We start from the raw sequence: 7,870 nt of genomic DNA, 5'->3' as shown, positions 1-7,870 counted from the left end.
TAGAGTTTGTCTTAGGGTTACTTGCTTGTAATTATGCATAATTTGTTATTATAATAGTAAGTACATGTAACAAGGACATCTTAACATAAAGTGTTACTGCATTTGGCTATGCAGTGACTATTGTGTTCAATGTAAACTTTAGCATGTGGCAATGCGGTGGCTAATGTGTTCAGTGTAGGCTAGACATTTAACATGTTGTTGTGATGTTGTTAATGGGTTATTTTAGCTTGCTAAACGTTCAGCATAGATTTTTAGATTTAGCTAAGATTTTAGCTCTTTGCTATGACGTTGCTAACGTGTTTGTTTATATAATACATGTATGTGTACTGCGTTTATTTATTATGTAGGCTATATATATATATACATATATACTCATATTATGTAAACAACAACTTTTATTTTGGATGCGATTAATCTCAATCGTTTGACAGCACTAATTTTAATATGCTACTATGATGTTGCTAATGTGTTTAGTGTAGATTTTAGCTCTTTGCTAAGAGGTGGCTAACATGTTTGGAATAGATTTTAATTTGTTACTATAAGTTTGCCAATTTGTTCACAGTATTTTTTATTACATTGCTATGTAGTTGCTGCGTGGTTACTAACTGGCCCAAGTGAAAAGAGCCAAAATACAAGTTTAATTCTCTTCTTTATTGAATACCACTATCATTGTAATTTCATGAGTGCATTTTTATTCATGTCCATTTTATCTTCTTAACATTCACCTATTTTAATGAATTTATAGGGAAATCTTTCTGAACCACATAACCATGAGAGCACACGTACATCATGGATGTATCTATTTGACATCTGTGTTTACATCTGAAAGACTTATTTTTTGAAAGACGTATTTCTTACAGATGTCTGTCAGATGAAGCAATCTTTAGCAGACATCTTGCAGACACACGTGTGCTATCTGGGTTAAAACTTACACTTTCTTTTCCAGTAAAACAAACCAAAAATATTGATGACTCATCCAGCACTCAGAGGCACGTCAGCAAATCAATAGATCTCACCCCAACATCCTTTTTCAATATGAAATATATCAACAGTAAAAACATGGCTTGTCAAGCCATTCCATACAATCTTTGATAGCTATCCCAAAACTTCACCATATGATCGCTTTCATCCTCAACAGTTTATCAGAGCAGTTCTGTCCCTCTACCAAGCACTGAGCTTCACACTCGCAGACTGATAAACAAGGTGTCATTTGAGCCACCACATGCCAACTCCCTGTCTGTAGAGGACAATTTGTTACGCATCTCCACCATTCAGGAGAGAATAAATACTTCATGGAAGCAAAGCCTGATGATCGGGGGTGTGTTCAATGGTAAATAAAACAAGCACGGCGCGACTGCATACAAACGTGGCCATCTGTTGTTTATCTCATGCACAGCTTTTGGCAAATAACGCCCAACATCCACATGTGCTGTTCAGTTGCATCAATGTCAGTGTGCACTAATGCACCATACACCAGTATAGATCAGCAATCAGTTCTCCGCTGAGAGGAGCACCTCAAGGGAAAAGTTTCAAATTGTTACTTTGTGCTTATCTGAACTTGGCTTTGTGTAATCCCTAGTGATTTGATGGTGACAGATGCGTTTAGTGAGATGCTGTTTTATTTAATGCGTTAATTAGGAACAAAGGACAAGATGGTCTTATCATGCCACATTCGTATGTCATGATCTTTCATTTTACATATTTATGTAGTGTAGGATATCAGAGACTGAATCAGAAAAATTTAAGATGCATCAGAACATTGAAACCTGAGAAGCTGAGATTCCAAAAAGAGGGGCCTCAAAACTGTAACAGGACAACGTCATAAATCGGATTCCTGGCTCCAGCTGCTCTGAAGCAAGCCTAACCAGCAAGCCTTTCACAAAACAGCTTGCAACATTGAGACAAAGGACACTTATTGATAATTCCAATTCAGGAAAGAGACTGTCAAATTTGGGGCAAGTAATCAAGACTGATGGTCAAAGAGATGGCCGTCACATGTAAACCCGTGATAGAAAATCACGAGCTACAGACTCTCTTGGGCCGGTCTCCACACATAGAAGACAGACCAAACCAAAATTCCTTTGTCTAAAAGAACATGCCTTCGTTCTCCATAGAACTACACAAAGACTTTCTTTTTCAAATGCACATAAAATCATCCTAAAATGACATTTCTATGCAGAACCCATATTATGTTTGTAAGCCACACATTTGACTATCCTTGTTTTAATCACTCATTGTGGGGTCCAAAACAAAAATACATTTTTCTAAACATCCTTTGTGTTCGACAGAAAAAAAGTCAATTCTGTTAATGACAACAGAATTTTTATTTTCTAATTAATTATCCTTTTTAAAGACATTCACTGAAAGCCAAAACGCTCCAATTTTGATTTCATTGGCTCTTTAATTTTGAAATTAATTCCAAACATATTCTCACCTTCTTCTGACCAAATAACTTCCTGTTGCAAATTCAAAAACAAATTCTATGTATAGCTTGGATTTTGGAAAACGAACTTGCTTTTGAATAGCTACTAAACCCCCTGAAGGTTTGGTATAATGTGTTCACTGACAGCAAGGACAAAGTTGGCTCAGAATATTTGTTGTGCAACCTGAAGTGTAAAAAAAGTCTGTTGCGGACACAAGGCCTTTCCTGTAGGCCCTGAGTGCACACCTACTTTTGTCTTTAATGTGTGCGAACAAAGTATATACTGTAGATCACAACCTCCTTGTCTTAACATTGATGGCACCAATGGGTCAAGGAAGTAGTTAGCATGGCCCTGTAATTCCCTGCTGCTCATAACTTCACATCTGGCTGCAAAGAACATCTTTTTCCATTAACCATTAGAAAAACAAGCCAAAATATCTTTAAACATGCACCTTGATTAAATTGTGGGGGAAAAGTACAATGGTTCCAACCGACCACCAAATGTATTTGTCTATTCAGTACATGGTCATTGGCATTCAGTTCTCATTGGCACTTCTTGGCTTTGCGTCTTATGCAACCTCTTGAAATAATCATCACAGCAATGGACCACATACAAACCCAGCACCTGCCACGAAAATAATTCCAACCGAAAATGTGAGTCTCCAACAAAAGAGGTCCTGATCTCCCAAATTTAAAAAGAAAACTAAACTGAAGCCATATGAAAGAGTTTGAAAGCAGAGGAAAGTAAAAAATGACCTAGTTCTACTATAAACCAGGTCCACTTGCTACATCAGCTTCTTAGGCATAACCTAGATTGCATATCCAAAGTCTCCTGCTTTTCCATTAATGGATCAGTAGTGTGTTTATACACATCAAAGAGAGATACAAACACCTCAGGTGTGAAGCTGAAGCAAATATGCTTCAGCAAATATGCTTTTTTTCCAACTAATTTTTTCATAGTTGAAAAAAAATGGACATGCAAATATTTCTACCTATGCTGATCTTATCCTAGCAGGGAGCTGGTATTGGTCATTACATCTATAGGGTCTTCAAAGGCTGAGTGTTCATTTCACCCTCCAGCAGGATGCTTTTATGTCCAACCTCCTTCAGTTCAAAACCTCCCCAAACGTAGTAAGAGTGGTGCTTTGATTAAAAGAAACTCTACTGACTGAAAATAGACGTAAGGCAATCAAGAAGTCTGCTGTCAGTGGGACTGAACAAGAAAAGTGGACCCAGTCAAGTTCACTAACAAGTAAAGAACAGAGTAGACTGTGCTATTGATGTAGAAAACCAGAGAGTTTGGGTACATTATAGTCTTTATTTTTTCATTAGCTGCAGGCAGTCAAAAGTTAGGAATAATTAAGTTTTTTAATTGTCTTGAAAGTGGATTTTCATGACCATCAAAGCTACGTTTAGTTAATCAAAAATACAATAAAACAGTAATATCGCAAAATATTACTACAATTATTAAATATTAAAAATGATTACAATTAATGTATTAAAGCAACAATTATAACCATTATTCCAGCCACACGATCCTTCGGAAATCATTTTAAAATGCTGATTTGAAGCTCAATTATTCTTACTTTTTAGTAGTATTCAGATTATTAATAGTTTTTATTTTTATCATCAATATTAAAAACATTTTTTGCGGATTAATATTTTTGTGATGCATTTAAGGATTCTTTGAAGAATAGAAAGTTCATACAAACAACATGTGTGTAAATTGTAAAATTTTTTAAATAATCTTTGTAAATGTCTTTACAGGCACATTTGATCAAATTAATGTGTTCTTGCTGAACAAAATGATCTTTTTAATGTAATAATTCTTAAAAATAAAATAAAATCTCATTAGAAAAATGTACTGGCCCCATAGTTTTGAATGGTATATGAAATATAAAAATAAGGCAATATTTTTATTTTCTGGTAACGTTACAATGAATAAATAAAATATTATAAACCATGTTTTTATTTTTTAACATCTTCGTTTGTTTGTTATTTAATTGGACTGTCAAAAAAAAATTTATTAATGTAAAATTATCATTTTAATTTCCAAAATAATACCTGGATAGCCTCACCCATAAACTATATACTAAAAAAAAAAAAAAAAAAAAAAAAAAAAAAAAAAGTAGGCTACATACAGTTTATTTTTTCTGTATGTAGAATAATCAGTATGTATTAGTATACTTGATGTATGTATCAGTATATTTCTGTATGTTTAATAATCAAAACTATATAGTATTTTGATTATTCAGCTACTTTTCCATTCTGAACCTATTGCATTCTGGGATTACCTTCTCCACAAAGAATACATGTGAGCTGTGTTAAATTTGGCTGATATAAGGTATCTTAGAAGGCAGCATAATTAAGTTGCCCACCTTTTGAAACAGCCTTAGTGTCAAAATGCTGCCTACAGAGGCAGCTCATTAGGTTCTGGAACTGAGCTCATGACTTTAAGGAGCTAGCTGGTAATAGTAGACTAAAACAAACTTCTTATAGGATTGTGCAAACTCAGCAGTGATGGCCCACAGCTATGATATAATCCTGATCTCCCCGGTCTGCACGTCGCACAGCGGGAGATAAAAAGATAGCTATGCTGCTTTGTTATTCATATCACCTCACTCTGTTTCCAGTAGACCCAAGGGACAACTATTCTGTTACCATCAAAGCGCCGTGTGCACTGGGGTGCATACAGCTAAAGGAAAAAAAAAAAAAAGACTGTGCTTTTCTGCATTTCTCAGAGCACAAGGTAGAGACTAAAACCAAAATGCAAAAAAGTCAGTCTTGAAAGGGACTCTTGAGGGAACGCTTTGAAATATGGCTGAATAACAGTTACACTGCACAAATAAAGCCATATACTGAAATGTATATACAAACATTTTTGTAAAAAAAAAAAAAAAAAAAAGGAATATTCATTTTACTAATAAAATGGGAAAAAATATTTTAGATATTTTTAGTATTCATGTAATCATAATAAATATAATTTTATAAATTCAGCAGATGTCAAGAGCAAAAACTTCAGTCATATAACTTTCATTAACTGTATACGTGTAAATGTACAAAGATAATTTAATGATTTTTCAAATTACTAAACAAAACAATGATTACTGGAGTATGTTTTACAATACAAGTCTACTTCAGTTTTTCCAAATTCCACATTTAATTCAGTGTGTTATTTGTAACTATGTGTGAAATGTAGCAATTTCTGAGTAAAAATAGTTTCTAGACCAATTTTTTCCCCGGTGTATGCAGGGAATTAACACTGCTTCATTCATGCTGTATTTCATTGTACCCTCAGCTGTAATTAGTGCTTTCATGTGATGTACTTTGATCTGGCGTCCAGAATGATGTTGATAGGAAACCTTGCCAATTTCAAAATAGATGGGCCAATGTGAGCCTAGATAATAATGTTATAGCCTGCTCTTTATGCCTGTTGTTACTCCTTATTGACAAAAGTTAACATCAACACTAGAGAAAATCTGACAGCAAAAAAATAAAATAAATTGCAGATGTCAAATACACTCACCTAAACGATTATTAGGAACACCTGTTAAATTTCTCATTAATGCAATTATCTAATCAACCAATCACATGGCAGTTGCTTCAATGCATTTAGGGGTGTGGTCCTGGTCAAGACAATCTCCTGAACTCCAAACTGAATGTCAGAATGGGAAAGAAAGGTGATTTAAGCAATTTTGAGCGTGGCATGGTTGTTGGTGCCAGACGGGCCGGACTGAGTATTTCACAATCTGCTCAGTTACTGGGATTTTCACGCACAACCATTTCTAGGGTTTACAAAGAATGGTGTGAAAAGGGAAAAACATCCAGTATGCGGCAGTCCTGTGGGCGAAAATGCCTTGTTGATGCTAGAGGTCAGAGGAGAATGGGCCGACTGATTCAAGCTGATAGAAGAGCAACTTTGACTGAAATAACCACTCGTTACAACCGAGGTATGCAGCAAAGCATTTGTGAAGCCACAACACGCACAACCTTGAGGCGGATGGGCTACAACAGCAGAAGACCCCACCGGGTACCACTCATCTCCACTACAAATAGGAAAAAGAGGCTACAATTTGCACAAGCTCACCAAAATTGGACGGTTGAAGACTGGAAAAATGTTGCCTGGTCTGATGAGTCTGGATTTCTGTTGAGACATTCAGATGGTAGAGTCAGAATTTGGCGTAAACAGAATGAGAACATGGATCCATCATGCCTTGTTACCACTGTGCAGGCTGGTGGTGGTGGTGTAATGGTGTGGGGGATGTTTTCTTGGCACACTTTAGGCCCCTTAGTGCCAATTGGGCATCGTTTAAATGCCACGGCCTACCTGAGCATTGTTTCTGACCATGTCCATCCCTTTATGACCACCATGTACCCATCCTCTGATGGCTACTTCCAGCAGGATAATGCACCATGTCACAAAGCTCCAATCATTTCAAATTGGTTTCTTGAACATGACAATGAGTTCACTTTACTCAAATGGCCCCCACAGTCACCAGATCTCAACCCAATAGAGCATCTTTGGGATGTGGTGGAACGGGAGCTTCGTACCCTGGATGTGCATCCCACAAATCTCCATCAACTGCAAGATGCTATCCTATCAATATGGGCCAACATTTCTAAAGAATGCTTTCAGCACCTTGTTGAATCAATGCCACGTAGAATTAAGGCAGTTCTGAAGGCGTCAAACACAGTATTAGTATGGTGTTTATAATAATCCTTTAGGTGAGTGTATATAACAGTAATTTAGGCTAATTATATTGGTCCTAAAAGAGTTAGGGCTTTATTCAACAGTTTCTTCTGTTTCGTGTCAGTCTTTGACACATGTTCACGAGAGTACCACGACGTATGCATGTGATGCTGCTGACGCAGGAACCAGCTTTCTGATGAGGAACACGCGTGCGCTGCACCTTGTATTTTTTACCCAGCCTTACTTATTTGAACCAGAATATACAGACAATGAACTAAGAGAGAGGGACATTCAACGTCAGAACGCCGTCTCCTGGGTCAGCAGCACCACACGCATGCGTCATGTTACTCTCCTGAACGCGTGGCGAAAACTGACGGAAGAGAAGAAATTGTTAAATAAAGTTGTTATTTTAGTTTTCTTTGTGCACAAAAAGTACTCTCATAGTTTCATAAAATTACGGTTGAACCACTGATGTCACATGGACTATTTTAACGATGTCCTTACTCCCTTTCTGGGCCTAGAACATGTTAGAATTTGTGTTCTGAAGATGAACGAAGTCTCACAACTACTAAAATTTATATTTTAGAAATGGTTTCTATTTCCGCGACGTCGCAGATGGAACAACTTACAAATTATATGACAGCAGCTAATCTCAAGTGATTAATATGTAAAGACAATAAACTTGTCTAATGTGAGTTTGAATATTTTGCGTGACCTTATAGCCATACTGAAATCAAAAACGGTTTACTTCAAATCTT

The sequence above is a fragment of the Barbus barbus genome (genome assembly GCF_936440315.1).
Source record: "Barbus barbus genome assembly, chromosome: 48".
NCBI lineage: Eukaryota > Metazoa > Chordata > Actinopteri > Cypriniformes > Cyprinidae > Barbus > Barbus barbus.
This window is presented reverse-complemented; position numbering follows the sequence as displayed.